A 16,077-nucleotide genomic window follows, 5' to 3' on the forward strand; every position below is an offset into this window, starting at 1 on the left:
TCACAGAGCTTGGGCAGTCTCTTGGTTATCAAGCTCAGGATTTAGGGATTCATTCCCTTCAGATTGAAGGTAACTGATTAAGGCTCAGCATGGGGATTTGTCTGAATGAATGGAAAGAAGAAAGATACCCCTTGGTGCTGGGCCTTTAAAAGGTAGCAAAGAGACTCGGGATAGTCTTTTTTGTGACAAAGCTGAGAACCTAGAATAGACTTTGGTTTGTGGCTAGGTGGGGGGAAATGATGCAACCAGAGAACTCTGGTATAGACTACCCACCAACACTACCACCTCAGCCCAGAGATGACATCTGGGGAGAGCTGGGCTCAGAGTTTCTTTAGCTACTGGAGGGATGGCAGCTATGGAGGTAGGAACCATATGGACATGTAGTAGAGGAAGGTGCCAAGGGAAGGGAAGATTGTGCTTTTCAGAATAAATTACTTCTTTGAATTATACCTTGCAAAAGGCTAAAATTAGAGTATTCACTTGATCTAATTTTAGTTTTTGAAAATACAGTTATTAATATACCAAGTTTAGTTCCATGTGTATGATATTCAAAATTAAGATAGAGATTATAATTTAATCTTTTTATTTCTCAAATCTGTAGCAGTTTTCTGTCAGTGTGTTTGTGTATGTGTACATATATATGTATATGTATATATATATATATACATATATAATCACTTGAAAAATTCAGGAAATGAAAAGGAAAAAAAATCTCAGTCCTATTCATCATCACTGATGTCTAAGACCTGCATGGCCCCCATGGCTGTGTCTTCATTTTATATATACTTTAATAAATACACTTGGTATCTCCTGTAGAATGTAAGTTTCTCAAGGGCAAGTTTTGCTTTTGTCTGTGTACCCAGAGCTTAGCATAGCACTTGGTATATAACAGACCTTAGTAACAAGCTTGTTGATTGGTTTAGAGTTTCTGAATCCCTGATTCCAGGAGGAGTGGCGAGGGTTCATGGAGCTCAAGGAGTATTAACCAAATAAAACAAAGACTATTTGTATTTGGACCAAGGACAAGCGACTCTCAAGGCACCCAGAGTTGGAAATATAAGTGCAGACTCCTTTGGGGGGATACCATGGAGTTGCTGCTGGATAGGTTGATCACCTACCAACTCCCAGCAGAATCAGGCTATTTAGTGGCTTTCTGTTTAACTATTATTCTTGATAATTAGGTGTTCAGGTTAATTGTTTCTTCATATTTGGCATTTAAAAATCCTGGTGACTAGGAGGGAGGAGGAAGAGGAAAGTGTTAACTGTCACAGAAAGGGTTCTTAACCTGGAAGTCTATCTTAGATGGGGGAAAAATCTTTATTTTCATTAACCCCTAACTGAAAATGTGAATTTCCTTTATTCTCTTTACAATTATTCTAAGAAGGGGTCAATAAGCTTTACTAGGCTGCCAAAGTGGTCCCTGACACAAATAAAGTTAAGAACCCCAGTCTTGGAGCAAACCCATACTTGGGGGAAGTAGGTTGAAGATGCACTGGAGGGGAGGTAGCTCTGGGATCATGTGACCCCAGTTTCACGTAGTGACCCACAATTTAAGAAGAGCTGAAGGGGTTGTGAGTGGAAAAAGTTTAAGAAGGCCTGTCCTAGGAGCCTGACCCCAAAGTGAGGGGGACTGGGTTTTTTTCCTTATACTGGGTTATCTAAACCAATCAACAACTGCTCTTGAGCGCAGATCTCTGTGGAAAAGCTCTTCGACAAAGCTTAGGTTTTGCTAAGGTCTAGAGTCCAGATTCTAGGTTATAATCAAAAAGGACTAACGGGGTCTTTTCTATAAAGATTCTCTCTACGAGGTAAATAATAAGGTATAGGGCAACTATTTTCTCCATGACAATAGAAATATTTAAAACACAAACCAAAGTATTCTATAGATCACCACTCCTATTTTGTTCTCCTTGGAACTTGGTACTTAAAACATGAAACACTTTGTGGGCCTGCTAAACAGATGATTCATCTAGGATATGTATTGTCTGGTGGGGAGGGATGGCATCTCCGTTGCTTAGTGGATAAAGCACTGGGCCTGAAATCAGGGAGACTCATCTTCCTAATGATGAAGTTAGGAGCCTTCAAATTGCCTCTGACACTTACTAACTGTGTCACCCTGTGCAAGTCTCTGAGCCCTGTTTGCCTCAGTTTCCTCATCTGTAAAATGAGCTAGACAAGGAAATGACAAATCAATCCAGTATCTTTGCCAAAACAAAAACAAAAACAAAAACAAAAACAAAACCCTCAAATGGGGTCTGGAAAAGTCTGAAACAACTGAGTAACAAATGCATTTTTTGAGCAACTTACCAAAATCCGTGTCTTCTGGCTAGCAGTAGTGTCTTATCCTCCTAGCAATAGTCAACTCCTCTGACAAGGGTGTGGCTTTAGGAAGCACCTTCTGATGGGCAATCAGAATCCCAATTTATTATTTTGATAGTAAAAAGTTGAACCAAGATGTGGGAGATAAAACCTGGACTTTACCCTCCATGACCTATTTGGATGATGGTCAGGCTACTATGTTTTTTTTAATGTTTTGCATTTTCTGTGAGGTGAAATAAAAGCTGTCACCGTGAGTGCTTACACAGATATGAAAAAAAAATTGGGAGGAAAAAATGACCCAACTCTATATGATTGGGGGAGGGGGCCGCCCCTGATATTGAACCCAGTCTATATAAATACAGAGCTTAGAATTCTGATCCACGTATTCTGTTAGTACCTCTGGAGTGTAGAATGTGGAAAAGTCCTAAAGGTAATAGTCAATATTCAATAAATATTTATTAAGCACCCAGTATGTGCTAGGCACTGTGCCCTAAGGATATGAATACAAAAAAGAAAGACTTTCTTCCCTCAAGGAGTATAGAAACTTATGGGAAGAAAATGCACAAAAGATAACTGAAAAGGATAAAGGAAGATACCAGGTATGGGGTTATAGCAGAGAAGCCACTGAAGTCCAAAATGATCACATCGGGCAAATGAAGTGACTTTTTGGATAGTACCAAATTTTGGCATATAATGTGATATTTCAATAAGCTGTACTTAGCCACTTAGCAAAGGCTTTGGTCACTACCCTCAAGTACACAAAGATCTCCCTTTTTAAAGGGAAGACTGTAAATTATCAATCATCTGTATGTGGAAATACAGCTCTGCTTCAATCACATTAGTGCTCTTCTGTGAAGCAGTCACCACATGATCCTCTTCCTCTCTCAACCAGGTATTCTACCACCAGATCTTAGATTACATTGTGGCTGGCAATCAGGACCTCCTTAAACGGCATTTCAAAGAACCAAAAGAGAGGCTAATAGCACATGACAAGACACTCGATTTGAAGCTGGGTCCCCGGATAAGTTGTCCTTCTATGAAACATCTTATTGGTCATCTAGATTTTCATGGCATTGGCTAACAAGGTGATGAATTTGGAGGACTTTGAACAGAGAGGTTTGGAAGATTGAGCTGAAAGCTGGTTCGAACAAATCAAGGGTAGAATAAAAACTCAATGAAACTTTAGAGTGAAGAACATGGGGGCTAGGAATGAACTATTTGATGTCATTGAGGCAAATTTCTGAATTTCAGAGGTTTTGCTTCTTCCATGATATGACAGGTACATCCACTCAAGTATCGAAAAGACCATGGACCTTGAAGTCAAGAGATGTGGCTTTTAGTCTTCTTTCTTTGCTACAACAGATTTGGATCATCTCACACAAAATCCTCTGAACCAAAGTTCATTCTATGGTGATTATAAAGGTTTGAGTGACATAGTTTTGGGGTAATTTAATCATTTTACTAATAAGGCCTGCATATTTATTAATAAAAGAATGGTCATTTGGCTGTCTCTCTTAGACCAAAGACCCCTCATGATAATGGGCTCAGAGTTTATATGTCCTTCAAAGAGTATATGTTCCTGAGGGGTAACAATCAACTCTGATTGGTTAAGACAATAGGAGGTGGGCTATATTAAAATGAGGGTCTTGGGGTATGTGATTTGAGTCACCCAAATCTTGGTCAAAGAGGCATCAAATTCCGTATCACCTGTGTTGACAAAAGGGAGAATCAACGCTCCCCCAACCTATCTGAGCAAACACAATAAGCAGAAATACACCCATTAGCCCAAACTTAGAATCTATTTTACTGTCTTTTTAGATATTGGCCTGGGTAAATCTTTAAGAGAGATTCCCCATGCTAGTTGGCTTCTGGATGAGGAAGCAGAAAAGGGGAAAAACCTTGGTCCTAATTCAATAATTGGTTATTAAATACAATATAGAAATATTCAGTTCTCACAATTCATAAAACACTGGGGCTGGCCTACTAGTTGCTCCCTTCTGACAAATTTAAGTTTAAATAAAACAAATAAATAAGATAAAAGTGAAATATTAGTAGAGCTCTTCCACTTTATTGGGCTCCTCTTATGATGAGCTCAAAGCCATGCAAATTGGAATAATTTCTTTTGAATTCTATGGCAATGAAAATGTGAAGCATATAATTCTGTGAGGAAAATATGCATTTTAGCTTGTTTTCTTTTTGGGGGGATGAGGAGCAGTGAATCAATGTTAAAAAATATACAGTTTGAGTTCTGCACTTTTGATCGATACCAATGCCCACTCTATCTATAGTTTCATATTGGATTTAAAACCCTCTCCATGTATGCTTTAAAGAAAATTCAGCATATGGTTTGCATTATTCACATTTTAAAAGGATTCTCCCTTCCTGAAAATGATTCCCCTTGAGGTTCCTTTAAACAGTCAGCTTCCCTAATGCATTTAAAATACACGATGTGCAACAAGTTCATTTCTAAATATATATTCAGGAGTCGTTCCCCTCTTGAGCCTCAGTTCTTGCATCTATAAAATAATAGGGTTGGATTACCTTTCTGTGGTCCCTTCCACCTCTGAACAGCATGAGTCTACGACATCAAAGCTAAACACACCTGTATAAGCAAACCTATAAAATGCAGCACATCTGAAAACCAACTTATATTCGCTGTGTTAGGGGGAGGCAAAGACAACTGTAACACAAAATTCCAGGGGTTTTTTAGGGCAAAATTATTTCTCTAAATGCACTTGGACAGTGAATAGAAAGGGTAGAAGTAAACATTGATTATTTGTTTTGTAGAGACTATGCCTATAGGCATATCTGCATTATGATATGACACAAATGATATTACTTCATCCCAGGGTGTTTAGGTAATTTCACTCTTGCTGTGATGGCAAATTCATTTTGCTAGGTGATGGCAGATGGAAAGCTGCCTGACATTCTTCTGCTTTCATCACCTCTTCCCATCCACTCCCCCCGCCCCATTAGAGACACCAGTGATGAAGGTGAGGATCCTTTGTGTAATTGGAGAAATAAGCCTGGAGTGATGCATAAAATGGCACCTCCCTGCCCTAGGCACTGAAAGAGCAGAGGGGATGCTGGGTAATCACAGATGGCTCTGGCATACTCCGCACTGATTAGTGTCAGGTCTGAGAGGCAGCAACAAAACCTCATCCGATTCCCCCCCAAATGAAAACGCACAAAGTTTGCTTATTGTTTATTGCTTTTAGCTTTGGAACCCTAGTGGGAATGGGACAAAAACTGGCCCGAGTTAATAGTCATCTTATAATATCTAAATGTCCTCTTTTGCTGAGAATTGAGATGAGGAAGGGGGATGGTAGGGAAGGGAAAAAAGAATTTAACATTTAAAAAAATTATGTAGTTAGTAGTCTCTGGCTTACTATCCCAGAGCCAGACCAGCTACATTTGAACCTTATTGTTCCAGGGTACTGTAAAGGGTTTAGAATATTTATTCTTAAATATCTTAGACTAGAACCCCCCATTGGCTGTGATTCCCCCCCATTGTTAGCCATCAGTGAGTAGCACCTCAGTTCCTTTAAGTAATTAACATCAATTAGCTTTAATATTTAACACATTAACCAGATCTGAATCTATGTCTTATGCTATACTTCTTGTCTAGGGGTTCTTAACCTTGGATCCACGATTTTTAAAAACATTTTGATCATTATATTTCAACTTAATTGGGCTCCCTTCATAATCCTATGAATTTTATTTTATGCATTTAAAAACATTATGCTAAAAAAAGATCCATAGGCTTTACCAGACTGCCCAAGGGGTCCATGATGCAAAAAAGGTTAAGAACTGCTCTAGTCTATCACCTCTCTGCCAAATTATGGAAGGCGTACTTCATCATTAGTTTTTTGAAGTCATGATTAGACATTGCATTGATCAGAGTTCTGAAGTCCTTCCAAGTTGTTTTTTTCTTTATGTTCTTGTGATTATAGTGTAAATTATTCTCCTGGTTCTGCTCATTTCACTTTGTCTTGGTTCGTACAAGGCTTCCTAAGTTGTTCTGAATCCATCCTATTTATCATTTTTATGGCACAACAATAGGCTTTCATTTACCACAATTTACTTGACCATTCCCCAACTGAAAATTAGCACTCCAAAGAAACCAAGTCCTGTGGAAGGTTTCCTTAGACCTCCTTAGGCTGGTAGAGTTGAAAGGTTGGAACACTAAGAGTCCTGGGTTTGAGTTCCAGCTTTGCCACTTACCAGTTGTGACTTGGAATAAATCACTTCCCCCTTCCTCGGTTGAGGTTCCATCTCATTTTTAAATGAAGGCGCTGGCCTGATTGTGAGACAAAGATTCCTATTGCTGGATAATCTCCCCATAGATGGGGAGATGGAGCTCAGCGTGGGAAGATCAGAGTCAGAGCTTTTAGTCTGAGTCTGTAGTAACCATCATTATTGCTCAGATCACCTCAGTCTCATCTCAATTTATAAATGTAAGGAACTTGAACTTGGACAGAAGTGACTTGTCCTAGGTAACAACTCTGGAACTCAAACCCAGAGTTCCAAATGTAATACCCCCTCTTATCATGCCAGCCTGAGGTCTGAGGAAGTATTCCAAGAATCTTTATTTCTTCAAAAAGTTTAAGTTAAAGTCTTTTCTCTAATTTGGGGACCTAATTGAAGAAGTCATTTGTTGTTTGTCCGTTCTTGAAGAGAACCGTGATACCAGGAAGATGATGCCATGACTTGCAAGTGAATTGGATTTAAGTCAGGGAGGGCTGTGCAAGGTCACCAGCCTCACATTCTCCTCTGGAGCCCTCTGGGTACAGTGGCAAGATATAGATCAAGATGGTTGGAGATGGCCACCAAAGAAGTCATTTAGATATTTTAAGGAGGATGTTACATGAAATTCTAACTGTTTTCCTTGAAAGTATGTCAAACAGGGTCATAGACAATAGCACCAAAGGACATTGAAAAGAAAATTCAGGTCAACACAGGGGAGCCACTGTATGTTTCTTGTAGCTCCTCTTGGCAATTAATTTCCATAATCTTCTACATGTTGCCCTGTGAACCTTTCAAAACATCACCTCGTTGGACATAGGTATACCAGCACTGAAAGAAATATAAAGAGAGGTGAAACGCCTTCTCTTTCCCTAAACCAGCTGTTGGCGACCTTCTGAAGTTCATCCCTGGTGCCCTGCCTTAGCTGTGTTCTTCTACGCTTACATCTGTTGCTAATGAGATGACCTGAAGGTCTCTTCAACTCTAATGTTTTTCTCTGACAGAACCAAATGAGAAAAAAAATATTGTACCTTCTTTGACAGGTTCATAGTATATATACATAAAAGAGTACTCTACCAAACATCATTAACTAGTAATTGAAAGAATACATCAGGGGAACATTTAGTACTGTTGGAAAATGTTTATATGGGGGAATTGACCATATGCAGTTACCAGGAGGATTTTATGCTTTTATGGTGGGGCTTTTTGAGGGTCAGAGACTGAATTTTGCCTCCTTTTTTGTATCCCCTGTGCTTCTGTTAAGTACTCTGTTAAGTACTTAATAAATGCTTGTGGACTTGATTACAATATATTAACTATGTTATCATAGAATGACTTTACTGAGGGAACTTTCATAGAATATCCAAGTTTAAGAAGAAAGGAATATGGCTTTCAAAACTTGGAATCTTAGGATCTTAGTTCTCAAAGGGAACTAAAAAACTTATCTCCTTCAACTTTCCCTCCCACACTTCCATTTTGCAGATTAAGAAGCTAGGAATCCTCTCTCTTAGCAGTGAGCTGAATGGATAAGAAAATGAGAAATGGCTCCAAAAGTTTTTTCAAGGAGGCAAGTGCTACTGACATCATAACAGAATCATCATCACTCAGACCTTTTGATGTTCTATATGCCCAAGACTCTGGGAAGCTGGTCACATGGTCAAATGTACAAGACCTCCACAGAGACATGTATGATAATAGAATACAAAAAGTTGGAAAGCCACCCAGGATCCTTAGGCTCCTGGAACTCTATGTAGTGTTTCATGAAGATAAAGTCCAACCTACTTTATACTTTCCTCCTTCTAAAATTTTCAGCAACCATAATATAATGGAATGTGTTCCAGGGGTGGGGAACCTGTGGCCTAGAGGCCACATGGAGTCCCCTGGGTCTTCAAGTGTGACCACACTTAAGCACCCAGAAGGTCACATGTGGCCTCTAGGACAAACGTTCGCTGCCCCTGTAATAACCTATAATAAGCAACATTCTTAGCTTCCTTTTATCTGATACCTACAGCAAGTCATAAAGTGGGAGGCTGGTGTCCTTAATAGGGCTTTTCGAAGTAGTTGCTACCTTCTTGATCCAATAGCTCAACTACTCTGCCTTTCACTACTGTGATAACACAGGTCAGGTACACATTAGAATTGATTTTACCCAAGGAAGTATTAAAACGTTTGCTTTGAAAGCCTAAATTTTCTGAAAGAATTGTAAAAGTTCAAATTGTGGAAAGGAGATTGCCTTTCAAATAAATTCAGCATCTACAAGTATTTTGTCTACCTAAGGTTGACTTTTAGGGAAATAGCTCCCAATGATCCAATATTAAGTATAGTAGAGTATTTCAAATAGCAGTCAAATAGCAGTTCATCAATAATGAACTTCGGGATTAATGATTTCACTGTGCCAGCTGTTAGAATGATTGAACAGAAAATCATTATAAATAAGCAGAAAAACTTAGAGAAAAGAAACTCTGCCCTCTTATGATATCATATTGAAACAAACTACTTCCCCAGCTTCATCCTGTTTTCCAAAATAATTCATTGCTGTAGTTTTATCACTCACAATCAGTGCAGAAAACATGAAGGCTCACAAGCTGTCTAGTGTAATTAAATGCAATTACTATACATTTTAAACAATATCATCAATCTTCAAGAAATCTAAGACTGACTTCTGATGAGAGGAACTTCTCATATGTGTCCTTGGAAAGTTCATGTTTTTCCCTTCAGACAAGGGCACATTGTGTCCATTGGTCCTCCGTTTATAGCCAGGAAGATGCTGGCTATGCATCTTTCATAATGTTCCCACAGTATGCTTGTTCACTTAGGGAGGGTGCAAACTCAATCTCATCAAACCCAACAAGCATTTATTATAAATGTAGTGGGTATGTTCTCAATTGCCTCAAAAGCCCTTTTAAACAGTAAGAGCCATTTGATATCAATGGAAAGTGTATTCCTTCTTCATCCTGTCATGAAGACCCTCAGTTATCCCTTGGCAAAGGCCAATGGGCCCCAGATGTCAAATAGATGTGAGCCCAAACTTCTAATCATGATACAGGTCCAAAACAAGGCAAGGCATTTATCTCCGGTTCTCACTATTTTCCTTGCATTAAGAATGGGAAGAAACATGAATCTTGCACATAATGAGGCAGCACAATATTTTTTGTACTGCCTTACTCTCTGTGTTCATTCTTACCCCCAGAACCAGCCATTTTACCCTGCTCAATGTGGCAAAAGCATTTAACCTGAAAATGATACCAGTGTGGTATTTGATTCTCCATCATCAATAGTTTTTTTTTTATATCTTGTAATATGGATGCTAAATGCAAAGTGCTCCAACAGCAAAGTCCTTTGGATTCCATCCCCGTCCTTTCATCAGTGATACAGATTGTTTGTGTGCACACAGCTGTTTCTATCTGATGGCTAGAAGCCATGATAATAGGCTTGGATTTTCTTCTGTTACTGATACCCATTATATTATTTCAGAAAATGCAAGAAGGTGGTTGTGCAATTTCTTCAGTATAATTTTTTCAAACCTACTTTTGCTTTGAAGTTAGCTAAAGAGGAAAAAAATCAGGCTCCTCCATCTATTTTTCAAACAAACTAGGTTAATGTATTCTCAATATTACAAGAAATAATGGAACACATTAAGTGCCATTTATCAATGTTTTTAGAGTTATAATGCAGGAGTACAGCACTTATTCATTCAATTGTTCTCATTTCTGTACACATTCCAAAAGGTACATTTGGATGGGTTGGAATACCAGTGTATGAAAATGAATGGAGAATAGTGAAAGGTTGGTAAATTCGTTAACAAGTTACAAAACCATCTCAAACATTCTTTTTCCAAAAGTTATGTCTTTATATGTATGTGAAGGTGAATTTTAACAATTTCTTGGGTAACTTCAGCTAAATAAACCTTTCTGCTTCCATTATGTAGAAATTTCTGATAAAAAAAATTGTTGGGCTAATGGAACCAAATGATTGTCATAATTTTCCACTTTATCTCTTGTTTCGGAGTACATTGAATCACAACAACAATCCAATGGGGATTTGAAATCAATATTGTGTTCTGTTGATCAATGGAAAGCTGGAAAACTGGTTTCAAAGCATGCATATGTGTGTATAAGTATCTTTAATATCTAGATAATGAGAAAAAAGTTTCTGTGTGATGAGAATCAATATACTAAGGGAGTTTGAATCAGAAATTCTTAAAGAAACTATAGGAGAATAAGTAGATATCTAGACAGGTCCATGCCAAGGAATAGAGCCAAGACTCAAGGTTCGGTGAAATAAAGCAATCACATCTTATTAGCCCCTCTCTACCAGTACAACCCAGTCCTTGAAGCTGATCAGAAATGAAGATTCCTCCTCTCCCCACCCCCTAGACTCTATAAGTTCTGCTTATATAATCCAAATTCTTTCTCCCTCTTGTGTGTACCTCGTTGTGCCTAATATATCTTTCTGTAAAATCAGCTATTTTGCTATCTTTCTCCCTGGCCTTAGACACTGAGTTATGGACTATATCCATCTACTGAGCCAGGCTCTGCCACTATACAGAGCTTTCCCAAGAGGGGTCATACTTTCTGATCTCTGATTAAACTTAACCAGGCAAACAGAGTGACAGTGATAGGAGGAAAAATGAACATCTTCCTGCAGAGAATATAGCAAGAAGTGGGACAGAGAGCAACTTTTGCTAGTAGGTCAATTGAATCTGCTTGCCTTTATAAGCAACATTGCTAAGCAATTTCCAGCATGTTGCTAAAATGTTGCAAAAAATAGAAATGCTCACTTTTTCGCGTGTTCTTAAGATACAATGGCTAATAAGATGCTTAATCAACAGAGGAGGCTTGAGTAACTTGGAACCCTAGTGGCTGATGGAAATATAGACTATTGCTACAAAGATGCTGTAGCATTTTACATTGACCAAAAGGTCCTTATTTCTTAACAAATCCTGCTCAGGAACATCATAAGCAAAAGTTAAATCGTAGGAATGTTCTTACAATTTTATAATTCACTGCTGCAATTGGTATTAATTTGTAATCCTGTTGCATTTCCTATGTGATGCTCTGGGACCCTGTTAACACTGTTTTAAAGCTGCTGTGGCCCATATGTTGACACAGTAAACCAACAGTTGGAAAAAATACTATGACCCATTAAAATTCATCAATGATATGGGGAATCTGATAAACACTATAATTAACAAGTATTATATAATTTGAACAAATCATATGGTCTGTATTTCAATTAACTTTGTCATGTAGCATCAACAAACAAACCATTTTTTGTTAGACTGGATGAGATTCTCTTGCATAAGAAAACATCCATTGGTGAGTTCTTACTAAAACCTCCATTTTAAGAAAAGGGCCTGTGATGTCCATCTTTCATTCTCCAGACTTCACTACCATGCTGCCATGTGGATACCTCTTCTCCCTGCCCTTTTGCTTTTCAGCTCTCTTTGTATGTTATCTTCTCCCACTAGAATCAAAGTTTCTTGAAGACAAAGATTGTTTTTCTTTTTGCTTGAATTTGTATTCCAAGTACTTGGCACTGTGTCTGGCATTTATTAGCAAATGCTTGTTTTTTTTTTTGTTTGTTTGTTTGTTTTGGGGTTTTTTTTTCTTTTTTTTTTTTTTGGCTAGGCAATGGGTTTAAGTGACTTGCTCAGGGTCACACAGCTAGTAAGTGTCAAGTGTTTGAAGCTGGGTTTGAACTCAGGTCCTCCTGACTTCAAGGCCAGAGCTTTATCCACTGTGCCACCTAGGTGCCCCAGAAAATGCTTGTTGACTTAAGACTTAGAAACTTTAATTTGTGCCAAAACAATGGCAGGAAAATCACATCTGATCCCGAGATAGGAGGATGGGTAGCGGAGATGGTATTATGAAAACCTCCTCACTGATCTTACTGCTTCTACTCAGTCAACAGGCATTCACTATGTACTTATTATATGTCAGGCACTTTAGTGGAGATAGAAAGAAAGAAAATAACAGTTTGTACCTTCAAGAAATTTATGTTATAATGGGGGAGATGTAAATATATAAATATAAATATGTGTGTGTGTGTGTGTATGTGTGTGTGTGTGTGTGTGTGTGTGTGGTTTCTCCTTCATTCTCTAAGAGGACCGTGACATCAGGGAGATGATGATGTGACTTGCAATTGACTTTGATTTCAGTGAGGGAGGGCTGTGCAAAGTCACCAGCCTCACTTTCTCCTCCAGAGCCATCTGGGTCCAGTGGCCAGATATAGGTCAAGATGACTGGAGATGGCCCAGGATGCAGTGGGAGACCTTGGCCCTTTTAAGCTAAGGTCTTTCCAAGTTCTCACTTTGAGTGATATGAACATGTAAATAAAAAAACATATAAATAAAAAATAAATTAACACGTAAATAATTAAGTACATACAAGATATATACAGAGTAGATGACAGATGAGTGGAGGGCCTCCTGTAGAAAGTGGGATTTGAGCTGAATCTTGAAGGAAGCCAGAGCAGGCAAGAGGCAGAGGTGAGGAGGCAGAGCCTTCCAGACATGAGGTATAGCTGGTGCAAAGGATCAGAGATAGGAGAGAGGGAGCACTTTGTTCAAGGGCCTGCAAGTAAGCCAGTGTGAATGAATTATGGAACGTATGAAGGGGAGTAAGAGGTAAGAAGAACAGAAAGTTAGGAAGGGGTCAAGTTATAAAGAGCTTTAAATATCAAAATGATGAGGAAATGTTTGATCCTGGAAGTAACAAGGAGCCATTGAGATGTGTAATGTGAGGGGGGTTATTGAGATGGAGAGAAAATAGTCATCCCTAGGCTTTAAGAAAAAAAAATCACTTAGTCACTGAATCTCCACACAGTTGCCACCTTGTTTGTTCTTAAGTTGTAGGCCTGGACCTCTGAAAGTCATATCCAGAGTCATAGATCTTCTCAGGTCCATCGTAGCTCTAAACCTCCATTTCCAATGAATAACAACAATAAAAACCAAAGATAATGCATGGATGGAAGGCAAAAAGTGTTCAATCAAAAAAGCAAGGAACTGAATAACATAACCAGTATGTTTCCCAGCCATCTTCCAAGAGATAACCTTCCCACACCTTCAAAGAAAGTTGTGAATCAAATTCCATTCTATTCTTAACACAACGGAAATAAGAAAGACACTATTCAAACTTGCTTCAGGTTATTTGAGATTATAAGCTACAAGAAGTCTCTTCTGAGTCACTTCATTCTCTGTATTGGCACTGCATTTAGTAAACTCTGGTAGGAACCAGAGCTGTAGGGAAATCATCTTCAGGTCTCTCCCCACATCTCTGCCACCTCCGTGCTTGTCATCCCAGGCTGAATCTCACAGCCTTGGTCTGTACCTTCAGTATTTTTAAAATATTGATCTAAGTGATATATTATATATGTATATGTATATATATATATACACACACACACACACACACACACATATACATAAACATACAGGTATTTATAGTATATATCCTTTAGTATACATGTGGTATGGTAATGCAGTATATATGTTATGTACATATATAAATAAATGTATGATAATATAAATATAGAAAGTAATATAAATATTTATACAAATATAAATATAGAAAGTAATATAAATATTTATACAAATATAAATATATATTATATATAAATATAAATATAAAATTCTAAAAATAATATATACATATATCCACATAAAATATATAAATATGGATATGTTGTGTCATTTTAAGTATTTAATGTATACAGCAGCATTTAGATAGTATAGTAGATAGAATGCTGGTTCTGGAATCTGGAGTCAGGGAAGACTCATCTTCCTGAGTTAAAATCTGGCCTCAGACAATTACTAGCTGTGTGAACTTGGGCAAATCACTTAACCTGGTTTGCCTCAGTTTCCTTATCATAAAAGGAGCTGGAGAAAGACATGGCAAACCACTCCAGTATCTTTGCCAACAAAACTCTAAATGGGCTCATGAAGAGTCAGACATGACTGAAATGACTCAACAACAAGTTCAGTTTAGCTATCCACACTGGAAAAATCAAGTGAATGAAGAGACCTGTTATCCAGACTGTAGGTAGGTTCTATAAAAAACCTATAGAACTGGTCCTTCATTGCAGATGGACAATGAACTGGCCTAAGAACTGCATAAGAGGAGAAGTACAGGTTCAAGTGATTTTGAGAAATTGTGACATGATATTAATGACCACCAGCCCCTGCCTGGGAGTAAGGGTCCCTCTTTTTAAAAATATTTTACTGGAGATATTATTTGACTATTTAACTTTGCATCAGAGAACATTAGAGTTTCTGAAGAATTATAGTTGCAAGTTCCCCCAAAGGACAATGAAAAGTCACATAGTGGGTGTGAACCAGCAGTAGCACATTAAAATGATGAATTGTCCATTAGTATGAAGAAGTCAGGGACAGGCACAATTAAAAGAAGGAAGACCAGTCACACACCAAGAACGAGGGAATAATCCTTGGATTACCCACATATTCATGTTCAATTGCATAAAATATACATATGATATCAAGAGTTTTAGAGCTAAGATGCCATCATGTCAGGTGAACCCAACTCATTATTTTATAGATGAGAAAACTGAACCTTGGAGAGTTAGTGTTTTTTTATTACTTATGAGAAAAAACAAAAATTTGTAGCAATTTGTTCAAAATCACACAAGCAGTAAGTATCATAGAGGGTAAACATCAAATGCAGATTTGAACTCAGGTCCTATTGATCCTAAGCTAGAGCTCTTCCCACTATGTCATTTTTTTCTTCTCCCGACATAATTGTACAATTGATAAGATAAATTCAAAGTGCTGTGAAATCAGAGGAGGAAAAGATCACTTTTAGCTGAAGAGAGTAGGAAAGTTTCATGGAAGAGGTAGTATTTAAGCTAGGAGATGAAATCGGCAGAGATGTGGGTGAAAGATATTGGAGGCCTCAGGAACAGATTAAACAAAGTTTCAAAGGTAGAAGAGTAGCGAACATTTGATGGTAGGTGAATCATCCATTTTGGGTGGAGAATAGATGTATCAAGGAGAGTACTATGAGTCACATTTGGAAGATTAGGATGGTATCAGGTGGTAGAGGGTTTTGAATCCAGGCTAAGGAGTCTGGACCTTGTACAGTGGTCAATGAAGAGCCATGAAAGGTTTTGGAGCATTAGAATGATATACAGACCTACACATCAATGAAAATTGGACTGGAAGCGAATGAAAAGTGAATTGTGAAGGGGAGAGTGTAGAGGTAGTAAAACCAGTTAAAAGGCTATCAAAATATTAAGATGAAATTAAAAAAAAAAACCTGTTAGGTGGTAATGAGGATCTGATCAAGTGTAGGGACTATGGGCATGAGAATGGAGAGGAATATTAAAGATTACAGGAAATATGCAATAATTCATGAATTTTTATGTCATCTTTGTACAACCTCAATCTTTTCACAATCTTTCATATATACCATGACCGATTTATGTCAGCTTGGTACATTCAGGGAGGTGTGGGTTCAAAGTCCTCCCTCAGGTCCTTAGGAGGTGACTGTGCCACCT

The sequence above is a fragment of the Vombatus ursinus genome, unplaced genomic scaffold (genome assembly GCF_900497805.2).
Source record: "Vombatus ursinus unplaced genomic scaffold, bare-nosed wombat genome assembly UNPS02014833.1, whole genome shotgun sequence".
NCBI classification, from domain to species: Eukaryota; Metazoa; Chordata; class Mammalia; order Diprotodontia; family Vombatidae; genus Vombatus; species Vombatus ursinus.